Below are 21,594 nucleotides of genomic sequence, written 5' to 3'. Positions count from 1 at the left end.
CAAGGTTATAAAAAAAATATTTCTGAAACTACCTTGCTTTTGACCTGAAAATGACCTAGAAATATGTTGGTCTGTTTTCAACCACAATAAGAATTATTTCCGATAGCCATATATATCTTTGATCTATGAGGAACCAGATTATTATATATCCATGAAAATCCCCAAGATATTGAAGAACATTAATTTAGTGTAACTCTAATTATTTTTGACACCGTAAATCAAATAATGTTTTATTATTAGTGTAACATAAACTGGGGTAGTTATCCTTAACGTTGACAAAATCAACTAAGTTCTTCGATAGATATGATTTACTTTATAAAAGTTGTGACTTTCAGCAATAATAAAAGATTATATGAAAAAAAAAATTCAATATTTATTGATAACAGTCGAAGCGTTATGATATACATATTTATATTTAATATAGACTTTCTATTTAAACATATACCTAAGCTTAATATTTCTATGCGATTATAAAGCCACGACTGACAATTAATTTTATTTATGTATTTCCATTCAATAATAAAAGCTGTCAAAATTGACAGTGAAAGGTAAGAAATACCAATAAGACGTTATCTGTTGATTAATTCAATATGATAATTGTTGTAACGAATCAAATTGTATTTGTTTATCTCTCACTAGCAATTAGCATTGCAAATGCTGTAATTTTTTATTGTTGTGGTAGTTGGTTCAAACTGGACACAGCATTACATAGCACAGATTCGATCTGGCTGTATTTAAACGATTTTATTATCTTTGTATATTAATCTTTTATAACCAAAAATGTAATAATCGTATACAATAATAATAAATTGCTTATTCTTGTTTATATTATTGCAATAATAAAAATTCTCGGGAAGCAAATAAGTTGGCTCTGTAGTGTACGAGCAAAATATAAAATAAACAAATTCTGGAAGTAGATAATTATAAAAAGGGAAAAATAAAATTGAAAAGTATTACGGATGACTGATATATTTTTATTAAATTTACTTAGGCTACATGAGGCATGTTAAACGAGATCCATGATAGCCAACTTCCAAGAGACGCGTTCAATTAATTTAAAGGGCATTCGTTAATTTTATTAATGCTCGAACCTAAATCTACGATCACAGGCGATGTGATCGCAGAGCCTTCTCATTTTCGAAATTAGCAAATGAATAAAAAAAAAACTGAAAACCGCCAGCAGAGACAAGATAAAGAAATATACTGAGAGGTGCTGCGTTCGAGGGGCAAGATAACACCATTAACGCCGGGGAGGCTCGCCAACAAAACATTAGAGCGAGAGCGCATATACCCACCAATTAATCTAATGACTTAAAAACCAAGGATTTTATTGAAAAATACCGTTTAACAATGAAAGCATACGGTTCAATTTACCAAGATCCATAGGGTGGATTTACATCATTAGCTGGAGATGAGTTTACGAATTTTGCGCACGCAAGAAAGGGATGGTAAGCGATTGTAATGATAGCGAAATGAGTGAAGTAAGTTTTTCTCAGCCACCCAACCAGCAACATAATTAATGACGCTCGTGTCGCAGACGAATTTATAAATTGGGTTTATTCCGTTTTAACAAAGGAGACACAATTGATAGGAACGATAGTCCATCTACGCAAGCTCTACATAATTACGCAAGTTATTTTATGCATAGATATTTTCTTTGACTAACTACCACATTGTCTACGTTAGAAATGTTAATAAGACTGAAAAACAGTTGTACTTAAAATTATTACAAAAAATATGACTCGAAAGATATCATAAAAGTTCTCAACATACTAGAACATTTGCTCTGTGAGACAATATTATTACTACAAAAATATATGTATTAGAAATTAGGTCAACATTGGCAATTTTGGATGATATTTTTGGATCATATTATGTTATTCACGCGTGATATGAAGTTGTCCTTGCTATAATATCACGAACAAAATTTCAGTTTTTTTTAGTTTCAATATTTAATCAACTATTCATTAACTTTAGGTAAATTTAAGTTTTAAATTTATTTAATTTGTTTAACTCGAATTTGGCAATCGAATCGAAAATTGCAATATACTATAAAACTTTATATAGTAGAAAGGATTCGGATTGTACCCATAAATTAGTCACCGTTAAATACTACGATCGTATTTTCCTCTAACAAAATATATCGAAATCGTCAATAAATTACACCTCTGCTACGTCTAACCCCATAAATCGTTTTAAATACCTTTCCAAACAATAAATAAAAAGATAGCACGGTCGTACCTGTAAAGCGCATTATTTGTTTCGCATATAATAATGGGATATTTAGTGGGCGATATCAGTTAATACGGCGGGTATGGCATAAATCGGCGCGCGCGCAATCTAACATCGCGCCCCGCCCCCCGCGAGTAACTCACTGCTATCTTCCCCGAATATTGTTAATCAGTGTATCATTAGCTCTTGAACGGAACACACTAGTTGCTGTTTATTTAAACTTAAACCGATATAAATATTTTCTGTATAGTTTTAGCTAAGATGAAATGGATGTAATACGATTACGATTCTTAGCTGAAAATTCTGGTTTTCAAACTAACTCAGTAGCCCAAATAAATAATGTTCTTAATGAGAGGACACGATGTCTGCTCACTAGAGGGGCGGTTTCAGCTTGAGACTTTATATTGTACTAGAAAAATCCGGCCACTTTGTCCGGTATGTATATATTATTAGGGCGACGTGGAACGTAAAAAAAAACATTAAAAATGCATATCTTTTCATTATATAAACTTCATTAAATAAAAATACATGTATCAATATATCAACCTTAATATATTCTAATAGCATAAATAAGAGAGTAATTTCTGTTTGTCAGTTTGACTGTAGCTCTTTCACTACCAAATCACTGAACTAAAGTGAATTTGATATGAAGCAAGCGTGACATCCAAGGAAGCTATTTTTTATGCCTACCCCTATAACGAAAGCGGAGCCGCGGGCGGTAAATAGTTTTTGTGTAAAAGATTACTACAATAATGAGTTTAACGTTGAGCAACTGTATTTTAAACTTTAAAATAATATATTATAAATAGGTATATTGTAACTTATTATTTACACTTAAATATTAAGGTACACTCTAAATTTGAAAATTGTAGACTAATTACTATAAATTAAGCTCGATGATGAATAGCTATACTAATAATATTTTTTGTGAGAAAACACATAATGTATATCGTAACTCCTAAGCCGGAGCAGATGGTGGTTGGCGCGCACGATAGCTCCATAGCGCACCATCCGATATAGATAAAGCTAACGGGGAGGCGCTGCTATAAATCCAAAAAACGAATGAAACATTATAATTCTGTCCTGTTCTTGCACATGAAAAATCTAGGCACCTCTATATCTTCTCGCTCTGTACTATAATAAAAATATAGCGAATTGGTACAGGAATAACATATTATGAGGGTAACAGCTGTTTAATCGTAAAAAGTTGTACGATACATACATAAATTGCAGGTTTTGTATTTCATATTTAATGAAAAAGGGATCATTTTGACGAATGCTGAGAAAGGAAACATAAAATCTTGTCCAAAAAAAGTATATACATATATTCCGAGCCGTCGCGTCAGTAAATTTACATTAAATGTATTTTGTTAAAATGTTAAATAACAAATTAAAAGTAGGCATATGTGTAAAGTACATTTTGATTGTCTTAATTAAATTAGATAAAAACTTTAAAATGAGGAAATAAAAGTAATGGTCCTATTTTTAAATGTTAAGTGTCGTATAATATTAAACCTAAATAAAATATCTAAAACTGAATTAAAACCAATGACCATTACAAGTCGTTCCCACTACACGGCAATAAAGTATTTTACAAGTGATACAAGAATGTACGGCAATCGGTGAGCGAGATCTCTCGTTGCTTTAACTTTATAAATACAGCGCTATTTATTTCTGGAAATCAGCCAACTCATCAATAAGGGTTCGGGTGTTCGCAGGCTTTGAAAATTGGAGTCTATATTCGTGGAAATGTTGATTGATGAGCTTTTGTTTATTACATTTTCCGCATAGCATACAGATGCTATCTACAGTAACAAATGGCTTGTAACAAACACTGAAAATCTCAAGGAGATTTTACATAGCTTTTATGTAATCTAAGATTTTTAATTAACCAAATCTCTGAATGAAATTTAGGAAATTTTAAATATTATCTATCTGGAGTTGTATACAATTCAGTAAAAATATAATTGAACTTCGAAGTGTATTTCTAATTATTTGGCCTTTAGCTCTCAATAAGGAAGTGTTGGATTTGAGTTTGAGAATATCTCACTGACAGATTGTGATTCAAAGACCGCCGATTTCAAAGGATGATACCTTTTACTGGGTCTTTCTGCGTTACTGGGTTGTCATACTGGGGAGGACGTATTATACAGCATCAGTGTATACGCAAACATATATACATTCTCTATTTCCCCATTCTCTTAATCTTATGGGATGGCAATCCAAAGCCACCAGAGTTTGATCAGGCACAGGACCAACGACAACTTCCAAACTTCTGGTTTTGGACCAACACAGTGTAGATCTTAGGACCTTGGGGTTATCGCCTCATAAACCAAGTAAATCACGGCGGTATAATCATTATCATTATGGTATATTACATTTTTGGCTCACAGTAATAATGGGGGATCTGTTATCAGATATCGATTCCGATTTTCGTCTTCTGTTGTAACTACTTCCATTATATTGGTTAGTATATTTATTTGCAATTAGTAATCAATATTCGTACGCGTCAGACATGATAGAGGATTACCAACATAACCTGGGCTTTAGAGGAAAAACGTGATTCGACTCAGTTACAACAGTAAAAGTGATATATTCGGAAACTAAGTCACGAAGTTGGTCATAAAACCTAACACTCAAAAATCTTCGTCACGATGCTTTAGTAAAGTTAGTTTACTTAGAAAAGCAGCAAATTCAGTTAAGGAAAATGTAACAAGACAATCAAATCGGTTATAAAGAGTTGCAAGACGAAAAATAATTGAGGCAGATTACATTTTCGTAGATGTCCTTATTTTTTTTGGTGGAATAAGTACAAAAAGAATGTTTATAATAGTATAAAAATAATGGATATAACACAAATATTAGCTAGGTTATTGCTTAAGTGCGTAAAATTGAGAATAATGAGCATCTCTAATTGGTTAATTTAAAGACTGATTAATTTGTCAATTTGGTATAATTGTTTTCGGTTAAATTTTCAGAAAAAAACGAAAATCAACTATCTTCAATTGCTCTGGCCAAAATATTCTCGATCGCATTCATATTTTCATGTAAAAGCTACATTTGCCAACATGAAACTACGAAACGAAACTACGTTAATAGCGTGCTTCAATAGTGACTGTCGTTTGACCTCCGCAACCGGAAACCAGGACAAGTAATAAATTGCGTAGGTAAAGAATTAATAAAGAACGCTCTCAATTATCTTAATGAATTCGTAACACTGAATAATGTTTATATTATGTAAACCGTTAGCAATCAATTCTTCCATTTTGCAAAAACAATGCTAGTAACGTAAAGATAGTATTTTAACCTGCGGTATATTCATAACAGAAATCATACAAAAATCTCATAGACTTATCATACAATATTATATTTTTTATAATATTAACCACTTGTACGAAGTTAATCTATTACTACGAATATTAACGCAGATTATGGACAATGGATGATATAATGTATCAAATCATTTTATTAATTATTTTACTTCGTGGTAGAGCTTTGTAGGTTTGTGCATGCATGCCTGGGTAGGTACCCATATGAGTATATGAGTGAGTACTTATCATATATTATACCGCCAAACAGCAGTACTCAGTGTTGTTGTGTTCCGGTTTGAAGGGTGAGTGAGCCAGTGTAACTATAGACACAAGGGACCTAACATCTTAATTCGCAAGGTCGGCGGCCCATGGGCGATGTATGAAATGGTTAATATTTCTTACAGCACCATTGTCTATGGCGCTGGTAACCACTTACCATCGCTTGCGGCTTATTCGCTTGTTCGCCTACCTGTATCATAAAAAAATACATAAAGGATATATCTTTTATTAAAACAGAACATTAATACGGATTTATAGAATAAATTTATGTAATAAGCGGATACGACTCAATAAGGAAGAAGATTGAACGTTACATATTTTACACGGATAGTACTCGTATATAATTAAATCAGCGCTTTAAGTAGAATGTCAGATCGACATAATACGTCATATTCCAAAGGTATCATGGATGTTTAGGATTTGTAATAAAAAAACCTTCTTTTAATATTAGATGAGTACGAGAGAAACTGATTAGACAATATTTCGTACAATTCATATGAATTTAAATGCAGTGAAATTGTATTTAATGTATGTTTAAATTGACATAGTAAGTAGTATTATAATATATGCGCCTACCTTTAGATTTATTTGCTTATATGAGCTCTGCGAGGTTCCGGATTCCGTGTACAGCCAGTTATTATTATTTTATAGTTTATTGCTTTGTAATTTATTGAAAACTTTTTGTTGCCATGCGGTGATGGTAGAATAACAATTCGTTTTAATAAGATTATAAAATGTCTGAATGATCTCTATGCACATTACCTATATATATTTAATAATATACATTTAAATATATGTCAGAGGTGACCTCATATATTCACGATTTAAATCTTACACAAGAAACGAAATAAGGTACGAAAATATTGACAGTATCTTCTGTCTCCTTCTTTATCTAGTATTCAATTGAGTTGCTATTGTATATAATAAATTGAAATATAAATATTTTGCATTTGAATTTGCTCTGTATGTTATTTCATTTAGACAAATCCTTCGAATTGTATATTTTTACAGTCGTATCAAGAAGATGCAACATAGTAAACAGGCAGCGACACATTCCGAAGATAGTCTGAAAAAGGTCATCGTATATCAAGGTGCGACTACGCGATTATACGGTAGCGCGACACCGTTGTATGTCGAGTGTCGCGCGAACATGCTGCCCGCTCCTTATACGCAATGAATGGCCGACTGTGCGTGTAGGTCGTCCCTATACGGCCATAAACCCGCAATTAGAATCTTCATTATTTTTTATTCGATAAATTAAAAATATACCCGTATTAATATAAATAATGTTTATATTATAAATGCAATTTACAATATATCTGAAGCGAAGTAGTATGCGTACACTTTCATTTTCATTTACCTTAATCGTTTATAAAATCATTGATTTCCGTACCGCAAATGTCGGCGCTTTAGTAAATCATTAAGGGACGTTCCAATACCTCTGAGGTCGTACCGGAACGCATAAGGCAATAAAACTCATTCACACGTTCGTCAACTTAACAGGACCTTATTAAAAACAGTTCGCTGAATCGATTCCATATCGATACATTTCTCGATCTGATCTTCTCGATTGAAATTAATACAGTGCGTTTACGCGGCATGAGCTTGATTTAAGCACGGTTAGATATTTAAATTTATTCGTGTTCCATTTTGTGAATACTAGAACTCCATGTAAAACTTCGTTTGCGTGTAATTTATTCTAATGTCACTGCATTTACCATTGATTAGTAATCGCTTAGATATGGATATTTTGCTTTGATAGAGGCACAATAGAACTAAAATCGTGTTTACAAGACCAATGCTTAGGTAAATCAAGGTTCTGTGGAGTCTGCGACTTCAGGATGTCTTCTAAGTTACGATTGTGATATTATTCGATTTATTGTTTTTAATACTTTTAGAAATATTATTAAACAATATATTGTAATAATAATAATAATAGTCAACACGTTTCAAGCTATTCAAACATGTTTTTTAAAATATGTATATTAGAATTTAACGAGAGTTACGATGGATATACAGCTTATAAAGTTAGATTTATATAAATATTTATTTGATACTAATTTGAAAATCTTTTAGACTTGAAATGAAGACATATCACATATTTCTTGTTTTGTGTGTTAAAGATCTTCTTGGGAGCGTGCACTAATTCATTGTTTGTTTATACGGGATAGGTCATCGAACTAATGTATGCCCGTTAGAAATAATAAGACGGAATCCACCTGTCGGGGGTCGGTCCGTGGGAACGAGCCCCTAATTACGGCCGCCCTACAACGAGTCTAATTCGCGAGCTGCGTGCGCGCACCTCGGTCTCACGCACGCATTGTCTTCTGTAATTGCCGATCCTGTTCAATTTGTTGGATTTGTTGCCTCTCCGCACTGTGATTCCTTTAAGTGGCCACTTTCAATTGGCTAAATAAATGGCGCTTGCCCAACTAAGAAATCTATAGCTTTTTACTGCTTGTGGGTTTTATTTCATCTCATTAACTGTATTTTAGTTGACAACTTTAGTAAAATATATAAGAGTCCTCCTTATTTATTGTGAATTATTCGAAACAAATTTACTTTATTAAGGATATATTGTTTCATTATTATTAATCGAAATAAATAAAGATTTTGATGATTTAAACAATATATTTTAGTTCATAAAACAAAGTTACTATCAAGCTTTTTGCCGGTCATTCTCGGTAGAATGTGCATTCCAAACTGGTGACCACCTTGTATTTAATTGAATCTTGTAAATATAAATTGAACCTCGGAAGAGCCTCACGCGTATCTAGTATTTTATTATGTTTTTTATATAATAATTCATTGGATGGAAGTCTATAAATTTTACAGTTAATACAGAATATACTCGGAAAGCTCCAAAAGGCTGCGCTGGCCGCGCAGGGCGTTACGCCCTGGGGCGGCTGATGAAGACATCATGTAGCGAGCTAATTGATTAGTCGCGTGACGACAGGCGAGGTGTGCAGACGTGTTATTATGCGACGTTAGATATGGGTTCTTCTTTTGAAACGAAAAGATGTTAGCGTAACTTATATCTAACAGTTTTAAAATTAAAAGCACATGCTTCTAGCGACTTACTAAGATATAACAACATACAATTTGTATGTCCTCGAATTAGACATATTCAAGGTGCATATAGCAATAACAATTATATATCTATATGTAGATTAATAGATTAGTCTACCATTACATAATATCGCTACAATTTATTAACTTTAATGAATAATGAATGTGTTAGTCACGTTTAACTAATTTCTACTTTACAACTATGATATATAGGTGCGTATAAATGCATTTCGTATTAAATTTTGCTAATCAAACCCATACTAGTTTGATCTAAATTGTGATTTTAGAAATGATTAACTTATACGAATAACAATAAAAGCAATATAAATAAAATATTTTCTTTGCGATTATAATTGATTATATTGAACAGTAATTAAGATGATAATAAGCAAGCAACGCCGATAATTTATATAATTGCTTAGTTGATGTATATTATAAGGGTTTACGGCGAGCTTATTTATTGGAATAGGTGCATTTATAATAATAGTCGGTATTTTTTTCTGTCATTATGATATATGTTATTTAAAATGTATAATAATAAAACGTATATTGCAAGCGAATCCTTTTTTATTAATTTTAATACCTTATCATAATAACATCTTGATCTAATGTCGCAACATTGGAGACTCCTACCTTTATGCAAATACCCACAAGATAGTGTAAGAACTATTATAGTGTAGGAATATTTATGTATTTTAATTACATTTACGTCTAAACCTATGTATGTACTGATTTATAAAGAAAATGTTAAATAAATCGAAGTCTAATATTTCTTACAGAAATTCGAGTAAATTTCATGAAACATTTATTAGTACAATAATAAAATTTGTAAGTACAAATAGATAAGGCATAGCGTGCTTCGGTCCATTTGCTCACAGTAGACCAACACGCTGATCGCCGGAGGACATAAACAAAATTGTTTTAAAACATTCAACGCGTATTAATTGCCAACATAAATGATTTTAATACGAAAGATTTGTTTAATGACTTCTATTAACGAGGCGACCGAGGTTTATGTGGTATACTTTTAAATATCGAAAGTATTAATGTATTTGAATAATGTATATATGTGTACATAACAACGAAATGAGTTTTTAAAATAATAACTATAAAAATTGATTGTCTTGCTTTAGCTAATCACTCTATTTATTGATGTTAACCGCGTTAAATCCGTTGCTGAGTTTAAAAGATCTAAACGACGACGGTGGGATGCGACTTTGTTTTATACTATATAGGATTATGTCATACCAAATTCAGAATGAAAAGCGATAATGTCCAGGGCATTTTAAACGGAAAACAGTGAGCTCGAATTCTGAAAAACAAATTCTGAGAATCGTATTTAAGAGCTCACTTTTTTTTGTAAATAATTTAATAATGGAGGAAACCTAAACGAGTTGTATCCACATTTCTGTCAAGTTGTAGCTTAGTGGCATGGTGCAATGAGCTCCAAAACGTCACTTTAACTCTGAATGTCATTGCTTTTAGAGTAGATCACTTTATTATAAGCTTAAATTATGTAGAGTTAATACACAACATCGTAGGTGAAGAAGTCGATCCAATAAAATGAACTTCTGATAGTCACTCCCTTTAAAGTAGAACACTTATTATAAAGCTTAAATTATACCGATATATCACAACATCGCAGAATCTAGGATTACAATAACTTACAGACAAAACAACATTAACGAAGATAGGGTGACTTTTATTTAAAAACGACTAAGGGCTAGCTATATAATAAATTCCCACGCAAAAGTACCGACTTTAAAACATAGGCAGATAATAATAAACAAGCGGCAATCGGTGTAAATTACCCACGGTCGACAGCCGCATTTATGGGCGACGTCTGGTGTATTGAAACTAAATCATTTCAACGTGACCCCACCCGGTCACAAAATACAAATAACTTCGCTAATGAACTTTGATTAAAAATTGATTTATTATTTTTTGCACCTATCACCGCTAAGGGCTTATTGTAAATTATTATTTTATACGCTGTAAATTAAATCTACGTTTGAATCGGTTTATGAATCATTTCAAAGTTTAGATATAAAATTGAATCGAACTTATAAAACTTTTAATGCATTTTATATTAACATACAGGTCAAAATATATTTTGTTGTATACTTACTAAATATGAGTAAATAGTAATTGAGCCGAGCTTTATATTAACAAATAAACTACTTAACAAAAAGAAAAATAGGAATTCGAAATTCAAATACATTTTTTTTTAAATTAATCAGTGTATGACAGATAATAAATGTTTTAAAATAAGCATTACCATAATCAATCGGCGCGTGCCAGACACGTACCAACGTATACATAGTTATCTACGTAACCAATATAGTGACGTGTGCGGTATGCAGGGAGCGGCGAGTCAAGGCGAAGGGTCGTAGAAAGGAGTCTGACGTCTGTATTAATTTTATACTTTAGTTATTATCGTGCCACGGACCGATTGTTCTGGTTCTTGTCTTATGTAAAACAGCCATGGAAGTTATGATAGGCTGTGATAGCTTGGTGGATTTAAGTTGTAGCAATATATCAATCGGGGGAGAGATAAACTGGTTGACGAAAATACAGTCTTGTTTAATTGTTTAAACAATGTTAGAGATAACTGAGACTCCCGAATTTAGTAGTTTTATATATATTACTATAGCTATGTTCTTATTAATGTGTATTTCATTGTAAGTTTATTTGTTATAAGAGTTAAGTCCAAACTAACTTTTTTTTTTTAATTTACTTATAGCGAAGACCTTTGAAGTTGATGCAGAACTGTCGAATATTTTTGCATCGCAGTAAAAAATATTCTTATGTAACTTTGATCACCGATTCTGTTTTGAGTCATCAATTCGATATCGGTGATACGATTAATAATTTACAAAAACTATATATAATCAATCACAAATATGGAATTCGATTTAGTTGACGATAAAATACGTACGTAGATAACACCATGCAATAAATTAAACCTAGTATCGTAAATAAACCAGTGACCTAAAAGCAATGAGACCCAGACACAAAACATAACTTTTGCATTATGACAATCATAGCGAAAATATTGCCCCACGACAAGACAAATATGTCATTTTGTTATCTATTTAATAAGAAATTTATGAATTCCCTTCATTTAATTGTGTTAAACGATATGATAACCTTTTCATTAACTAGAAACTAACATTCTATTTGATTTTTAATTATTTATTTGGCGTTTATTCCTATTTTAATTGTGAAACATTATATAAATTTATACAGGCATTGATACTGTAATAAATATTGACCATCTTGTACATACTCAGATGGGCACGAAGCCTACGACCAAGTAATATAATATAAAATAACTTGACTGAAACTTGACTTAATTAAAAGGCTCAAATATAAAGAAAATAAATTGAAAATATCTAAATAATATCATAGGTATACGTTTTAGGGATTACACATAAAATGGTTCTTAATATTCTGTTGGGGAAGCTGTGACTATTAGTGCTAACACATATGTAATAGTTTTTTTTTTTTATGTATACTTGGTGGTATGATTTGGCGCAGGCCCGTCCGGGTAGGCACCACCCACTAAATATACTATGTATATTCTATCATCAAGCAGTATTCTTAGTATTATTGTGTTCCGGTTTGAAGGGTAACCCTGGGCTTAATTTTAATTATTATTAAAGTATTGTTCGATTCAGATGGAGATTAATCTGAAACTAAATAAACTTCTGTTCGAAGTTTATTATTTATACCTTCCTAAAAAAAAGTATCATATCATCGAGCAATAGGGTTTTTCCTTTAAAAAAATATGTCAAAATTCAATTGTTCTTTTACTCTACTCTTTTTAATTATGATGTATTTATTATACAGTAATAACGCCTTTAGTTCCATTATCATTATTCCCACTCTTTAACAAATTATACTGAATTGACAAAAGCCTGGTTTGCGGCTTTTCACTTAAATCTGTATTTCTTTATGTGTTATGTCATTGACCTTGTCATTCATGTTTTATTACTTACACCAAACTACAGTGGAAAAACAAGGTGGAATAAGCGCCAAACCTTACCTTCACGGGATGTCTGCCCAGTACATTAACAGTCTATTACTAGATTCTTTTATTATGCTTAAGTTTATGCAATGATTTTAGTGTATCGATCATATTCATTCATGTTATTACTAGTACTTCCTGAAGTTGAAGATTAATAGACAAAAGGCCGCCACTATTATCACGGCTAGAATAAATTAATAGCTACATTTTCTCGCTTTATAAATAAGCCTATTAATTCCGTAATATGTTGTTATCATTAACAACGAATTTTATTATAATTCCTAACGATTAATTGTGTTTTAATTAAAACAATTTATCGTCACGCCTTACATACTTTAGCTGTGACACTATTTACTGATTTTATCGAGTGCGTGTCACTAGATTAATACGTAGTTATCTGTTTTATATTTTCCAACAACCTATGAATACACATACGACACATTTTATTTTTTTAATTTTGTTAGGCAAAGATGACAAATATACTGAAAAGAAGTATATTTTTTATTTTTTACAGGCGCAGTAGGAAGTGGAACTTAATCCCGATATCTACGTGTTCAAGTCCTTTGTGCCTGTATTTACACTGGCTCATTCAGCTTCAAACTAAAATACAGAAATATATAATATGTAATATAAATACAAATATATTATTATTTGGTGATAAAATAAATGGTGTACGTATAAAAAGAATGTTATAAAATTTGAAAAAATCAAACCATATCATAATTAACACAAGGATCATAGTGTCTCTCTTGAACATCTAAAACATCTAGATTTATTTGAGTATATCTAATTAATTTTTGGTATAAATATATTACAGCATAAATAAATTAAATCAATACATGGACGACGCAACTAACTAACTACTATTTTTAAACGATTAGTATAACTGGAACTAATATAGAAAACGTTAAACAAATTCATTATTAATAGACATTCTATCAACTATCGGCCGGTCCAGTTGTAATTCAGTTAAGCAAACAAAACGCTGTATTAGTCATATGCTCTATTGTCCATGGCTGTCGTTCTGAGCTTTATCTTAATTGACCACTATTTGATTTAGTAGCGCAAACACTGCCAACGATCAACCTACACTGAGTAAATACTAACGAAGACTTAAGCTATTTGAATTAGGGTTCAAAATTTTATGGCAAATGTTTTAAAAATTGGATGGAACGATGTTGTATTTCGAAAACATTTACAAATCGAAGAATTCGGCAGTGGAAAGTTCAATTAAACAGTAATAGTTCTTATAACAATAAACATAAAGATTAATCGTTTAGACGCGAGTGATTTGATATGTTTGTCGTAGAACGCTGGCCGAGTAGCGCCCGAGGGGACAGCCTATCATGTGGCTATTACACTTATGACATGTATTTGGAAAGTAACAAGGATATAAGATTGTTATCGTCCAAGTATGCGAATCGAGTCCCCTGCAGGGGTGCGAGAAATATGTATGAAATGTTTTCGACAATTCCTTGATCGTTATCTGTAATTGTAGGATTTGATAATAATTAAACGCGTTGAGAATGTTGCGTTAGCTAATTTATCGCTTCGTGTTTTAGCGGAATTGGTTCATTTCGAACTGTGTTTTAATTAAATAAAAAAAAAAATAAGGAAGTAGTAAGTCTATTAAAAACTCAAACGATAAACCTATTTAATTATAGATATGCTATATGTATTCAATTGTTATAATCACACCAATTAGTAGAACGATAAATAAGCTAACCAAAATGACGAATTACAGCTTACTATTACTGAGTACCTATCTAAATTTGTCTCCGATACCTACGTCAATCATTTTATATGATTTTCTAATCAATTGTTTTACTGTTTTTATATAATAAGCATATACAATTATACGATATATCATATATGAAAAACTAGAAATACTAAGTCAAGTTTTTTTTTACAATGACATACCTTTTTTTGTTACTAGAACATTTTTAAAACATACAATATTTTTACTAAATTGGTTAAAATGGTTTACGGAATTTACGGATATCTCAAAGATATACTCACACACCTACGCTGCTTATAGGCCACACCTAACAACGAGGAAATATTGCGCCCAGCTATTTAAAAAAAACAAAAGTTACTTGATCTTTCGAATATCCGTAACGGATATATTATTTAAAAATGGAACCATTTTTCCTTCTTTAAGGTTTTATAATTGTTCGTGTATAATTGCATTGAATGACCACAAAATGCAAGGCGATAATATTGTCAGTTATCGGTAAAGTGTTGACAGTTGACCAGTTCCGAGATTGGCGGAGTCATGATGATAGTTACGATGTTGATTTATAACTTACACTTGCAATTCTTGCTGCAGACATTTATTTAAAGTTGAATGAATTTACGAAGTGTACTTGGTCTCGGTGATTTGATACTCGATTACGCATTGAGTAATGTTATCGTAACGAAAATTAAACAGTGTTAATTCTATTACTAATATATTTTGTAAAAATATTTCCTTTATAATAATATATCACATTATATTATTTACTGTAATGAACTGGAAGAGAATAACCAACGCCATATTTAATCACAATTAAAAATAAATTTAGCTAAAATAGAATTAGTTCTTTATTTCAATTTTATTATTTTTAGGATTCTGTAATCAAATGGCAAAAAACGGAACCCTTATAGATTCGTCATGTCCATCTGTCTGTCCGTAAGTCACAGCCACTTTTTTAAAAATATATTTCTGTCATTGAAAAAAATATTCCATTTGTATTTCATGGATAGTCGATGTGATGTGTAGTCTACACACACACAACAGCAATAATATGTACTTCGGCTATTATTAATATAATAAAATAATTATTATAATTACAAAAGTATTCTTCTGATTTATCTAAACCATTGCGCATATTACTCTTTTGGAGATTGGACTTTGTTATTATAAAGAACTACTAAATACAAGTATGAAATATTGTTCAATTTAATTGTTTATAATAAAAGTACGCATTGCATGAAACTAAATATCCCACAAATAGTAAGTAAATATCCCACGTGTGGGATGGCAAAGGCCTGTCTTCTCGAGATAAAACTCTCGCTTGGAACTAATTTCATCACATTACTTCGAAGCGGATTAGTGAATCATAAACACAAATTAAGCAATTGCTTATTTGGGAACAATATCATAATCTTTTTCAAAATAGATTTAACTACTTACTAACTTACAAATGCAAAATATATTTAAAACATAAAAAATAAGAAAATAATCCATCCTCACTACATTATGAGTTCAACAAAACGATACAAAGCTGCGCTAAAATTCGTAACCCTTGTAGAGGCCAGTTCGTTTGGTTTAAGCACAAAAGGTGCTATTTTTCAGTTGAAGATAACGTCCTAACCGAGACAGCTGAGGCAAGGGGCTGTCTTATTAGACTTTCGTTCGTTCTGCGTCTAGACCACCATGGGAGAGGGCTCAGTTACATTGATATGTCATGTTCCAAGACCAGACATTTGTAAGTGTACTAAATGCTGCGATTACGGCCGGACACTTAGTAAGTGCTAGTAATAGTGCTTGGGTATCATTAAATGCCCTTTTTGTGGAATGCGCATTCCTTTGATTAAAATGTTTTTTGCATACCGGGAATTATTTAACGCATATCTGGCTTGTGTCTTATGAGATAATAACAAAACTTGAAAACTTGGATCATAAAAACATGTCAGTGTCCCTAAAGCTGTAGACAGACTTTCTAATATTCTTACGAAAACGAGCAAGCTGTCAGAGGATATAAAGTATCGCCTATAAGTTAGAATACAATCCAATCCTATGTATAATTAACCATAGTAAAATGAACTGTAATATCCATTTGTATACATTAGGTGTATGAATGAGGTTTACAAAGAACAGTACAGATATTTCTCAGCCATTGTTAGCTTAGACCATCAGTGTGTCGACGAACCATTTATTAATAAGACATATTTGGACAACGGTCGACGGACGATAAATAAGCCTATTGAAATCATAGTGTACCGAAAGTCTCGTTAGATACGCCTGTGATATATATTTAACGACTATTGTATCAATATGTTTACAATGCAAGTTGAATAATTCGAATACGTTTAGAAATATTATTTAAGACACTTAAACTTGTGAACTACAAATAATAATTTATAATAGTGTTTTATACATAATTGGAAAACGAAATCGACATGTCTACGCTACTTCTTGAAATAGACTTTAATGTGAGATTGTAATTTGTAACTATAACTATTAAAATCTAGTACATAGAGTTAGTTTATTACAACTTGATATTAGAGAAAACCATGTTACATAAAATCAGCCGCGTATTATTTTATATTTACACGTGATGTTACTTTAACTTTTTTTTTAATTTATCGATTTTTTATATTTCGAGCCACAGCTTCACCTATGGTGGGGGTAGGATATATGCATGGGTTAAAGATAAAAAGTAACCTGTATGCTAACCAAGACTCTCAGTGTCAAATTTCATTCAGATCCGTTCAGTCGTTGTGTAAAAACATCCATTCATCCAAGTTATCAAATTTATAATATTCGAATTATAAATTATTTATCACTTTATTTATTTACTCCATACAGTTGATTAGATCATCGAACTCAAAATAATATGATATTCCAAAGAAAGGTTCTGACAGACGAATAAACAGAAACAAGAGTGATCCGGTTCTTAAGATTGTCGCGTTCTAAGATACAAATCCTCCATATTTATAAGAAGAATATTTACTTTATTGTATTATATATATGTCGATTTATTAAGCTTCGTTGTGAATGTCATATAACCGTAATTACGTCCGCGTTTAGCGTCCGATTTCAGAATACAAAACTATGTTACGTATTCAACATATTATGCGTTCAAAATATTATATCTTTAATTATTTTTGATATATTATTATGAATACGAAATTGAGTTTTAACTTATAATTATTATTTGTGCCCGATTTTAGTTCCATAAAATTTGAATTTACGTACCCGTTTCATAGTTCACACACTCCTTATGGGAGTGTCACAAAGTTATATAACCATGTTACTAGACGGTCCAACGGGAAAGATATTATTTAAATCAGTCTAGTTATTCCTGAGAATAACGCGTTCAACCGTATATATAACCGTATATATATAACCTTTTTACCTTTATAATATAGATTGTAATACGTTGTACATTATCGCGTATTAGTTATTACTTACTTAAATGTTGGGTAACCACACACACAAACACACACACACACACACACAAATAAAGTATTAAAATTAATGTTAATAATTTCATAATTAATTAATTTCATATTAACTTTCTTTAATTTTAACAGATTGTTATATTTGTTGTATTTTTTTATCATTAATTCCATATACATTTTGAATTGTGCCAATAGAGGCCACCAAGCTATATACAACATATGATATATAAATAAATAAAACTCATTAAAATTAGGAAGTAGATATATTAGATCTCGTTCAATGACTTTTAACATTTGCTTCGAACATAAAGTTTTCTCCAGAAGGGATATAAATAGGGCGTCTTAAATTCGAAGCCATTTTCCTAGGATGGTTTTATTAGGGCACTGTCTTAAAAACGATTAATCGTTTATCGTTCCTAAGACAGTAGCCTAACATAGTGGTTTCCCAGAGTTAACCCTGGGATATTTTACTGTGACAATATAATTAAGCTTTAATTTATAATTGGTAGTAAGCTGTTTTAATAGTAGTACTATTAAGATTGTTTTATTTATTTGTATGTAATAAAACATAACAAAGTAAAGCCGAGATGACTCAACGGTTAAAACTAGTGAATCTATCATAAGCATATTTCGCTGGTTCAAATCTGGGTTTCATGAAAAGTCAATGGCGATGACCTCGTCTGAGTTTTTAATTGATCTCGTTCTCAACACTTAAGGAAGACATCGTGAAAAAATATTCAAGTTTCAAATAAAAATTCCACCCAAGTAGAGCCACGTGAGGAGAGGCCTTTGTCAGGCACTAAGAAATATAAGGCTTGGTATTTCATAGGTATCAGGACATCTTATGTCGTTTTTGGTAACCCTTAAAATGTGCATGCAAAATTTAATGATGATCAGTTAAGGAGTTTAGATGTAAAAGCTAAACAAACAAACTTACATTTGCATTAATTATATTAGTATGTAAGTCACATGGTTACAATTTGAATTAAGAATGTCTCTTAACAGTATTTAGTAGGCAATTACTGAAATACTTCATTTACAATAGTATATTACATCATGGCTTAAAAACTCGCTGTCAAATAACAATAGGGCAGCTAAAAGCCTTCAAGGATAAATAACAAAATGTGTCATTTGTTTGTGAGCGGCTTGAGAGATGCGTATCTAGATTTTATAAGGATCTACCAATTAGGCACAACAATATAGGGTTGGCAATTATAAATTTTAAACTATATGTATATCCATAATAAATTAATTAAATTTTTCATCGTTAAAATTTAATTATAGTTATCTCTCGGTTGTATCTTTGTGTGTTGTATATTGAAAGCATTAAAAAATTTACATACATATTTTACATAGATACTTTAAATTCAGAAGTTACAAAACTTTTTTTTTGATGCCCCTAACCTATTAACAACACATGGAGACGTATTTTTTTCGACTCTTTGTAGGTCTTCGACCCCTGGGGTCGATATATAGACTAGTGGCTACGGCCTATAGACAGTCCTTACATAAGAAATATAAATCCAATACGCCACTGACCGTAGGAGCTACGAGTAGCTAGTGTCCCTGTGTCTGTAATAACACTGGATCGCATACCCTTAAAAAGAAATCCAAATTATTGCTTTTTGGTATTTAAATAATTGACGAGTAAATGGTATTTAAGTATGACGTTATGGTGGGTAGGTTGGGCATAAGGCTCTGTAAGTAACAATACCTATTCTCTATAAAAACAATAATCGGAAGTAGCAAATACTCCTCTTTATGAGAAAAATCGTTAAAATTACATGTAATTTGAGACTTATTTTTTTAAAAGAATTAACAAAGTATTTTATTAATTGGCACTGTTGCATAGGTATTGCGTGTAGGGTAAATGTGAAATTTCACGTTAAATGTAGAATCTACTTAATAAAATTTTGAATTACTGACAGCCTAAACTTTTTTATCTAAAAATAACTGTTACCAAATATTTTTTGAATTACTTAGTAATGAATATTAAATATGAGTACGTAATCCACAGCGTAATTTTTTTAAAATGACTGACTGACATACAACGTTCAGCCTAAACCGGTGGGTGTACCGAAATGCAATTTTGCACCGGAATTCCTTATTTGCAAAGGAACGTTCTAGGTGATCATTAGGAATGATTTTAATTTCCTAAGAGGGTTAAATAATGGATGAGAGTTTGTACAGAAACTTGTCATTTCTGATGTTAGAAATATGTAAATCGGTATTTATACTTCTGTTAATGAGTTTAAGATAGGTGTTAAAGTATAGTTGAAAATTAATTACATGAGGGAGTGAAATTCGTCATTTATGAAGTTTGAACTATGGAAATCTATATTAAAGCAAGCGTTTATAAGTAAAAAGCCAGTCGTTATAGCGCTTTCGAAAAGGTATCCTTTAAGGATGAAATAATGTTTCCGATTGGATATACCATCGGGTACACGCCTAGTCAAGTATAAACACAATTAATCTTTATTAAGGCCTTTAATTAAAACATAGTGATTGTTAAGGTTAAGCTGTTTGATTTATATTCGTTTAAAACATGTGTAATAATGTGCAGGGGTATACAGTAAGTATTAAAGAAATAATTAAAGTTAATCAAAAGAAAAATATGAGTTTTCTATACATGCTACGTGTAGTTTAGATAAATGATAGTTTTGGAAAAAGATATAAGTAACTGAATTGATTATAATTTTCGACTAAGAATTAAATTGTTTTCATCGTGTAGACTCACTTCAACGATGACATCTGACCTGTTACGAGAAAATCAGTATTTGGTGGGGGGTGTATATCGGATCGATAGATATATGGAAGGGAGCAAATAAATAAATATAAAATAAGAAAGGAGCCAGAATCTTAATCTGGGCAGATTCCGTTCAACTATTAATTTATTGTATTAGATGTTAATCATTTCCAAACAAAGATATTGTTGTAGTTTAATGTGGTGAAAACATTATCGAATAAGGTAAAAACATTTATAATATCCGCAACCCTATCACGAGAGCTAAGGTTAAACGACTCTCAACTCAATGAATCGATTTTAAATTCGTTATCTAGTTCACCACTAGCATGTTTAATGAATAGAATCGAATAACTTACAAGCGGATCGGTATAATCGACACTGGGTAATCAGATTGCAATCGATTCTGTCGATTTATAAGGATCTGTAGTTTCCTGCCGCGATAGTTTATCTTTATCTAGATGGTTGCTTTCGTTAGCTTTACGAATGTGATTTGTTTCATGTATTGTGAATTTAAGTATTGCATTACAGTTTTGTATGTATGCTATACAAATTGTATCAAGACGAGAAACGGTACCCACGTCGCTATTTTGCGACTACTACGTTCTAGGGTTGTAATCGTAAAATAAATATTTACAATGATGACGCGATAAATTATTATATACTAATAAGAAAATTCATGTTTAAAAAAAATGTTAAAAATAGCATCCTGTGTGACAATTACATAAATACACATACTTGTATTTTTACGACAGGTATTC

At 31.3% G+C, this 21,594-nt stretch overlaps 1 protein-coding gene across 1 annotated transcript in view; it reads right to left on the bottom strand.

Annotated features, from left to right (window-relative positions):
• Positions 1-21,594, bottom strand: part of LOC125071399 (tRNA (adenine(58)-N(1))-methyltransferase catalytic subunit TRMT61A) — a 56,713-nt gene that overhangs the window by 30,952 nt on the left and 4,167 nt on the right. The window lies entirely within an intron of this gene.

The sequence above is a fragment of the Vanessa atalanta genome, chromosome 19 (assembly GCF_905147765.1).
Source record: "Vanessa atalanta chromosome 19, ilVanAtal1.2, whole genome shotgun sequence".
NCBI classification, from domain to species: Eukaryota; Metazoa; Arthropoda; class Insecta; order Lepidoptera; family Nymphalidae; genus Vanessa; species Vanessa atalanta.
This window is presented reverse-complemented; position numbering and strand designations above follow the sequence as displayed.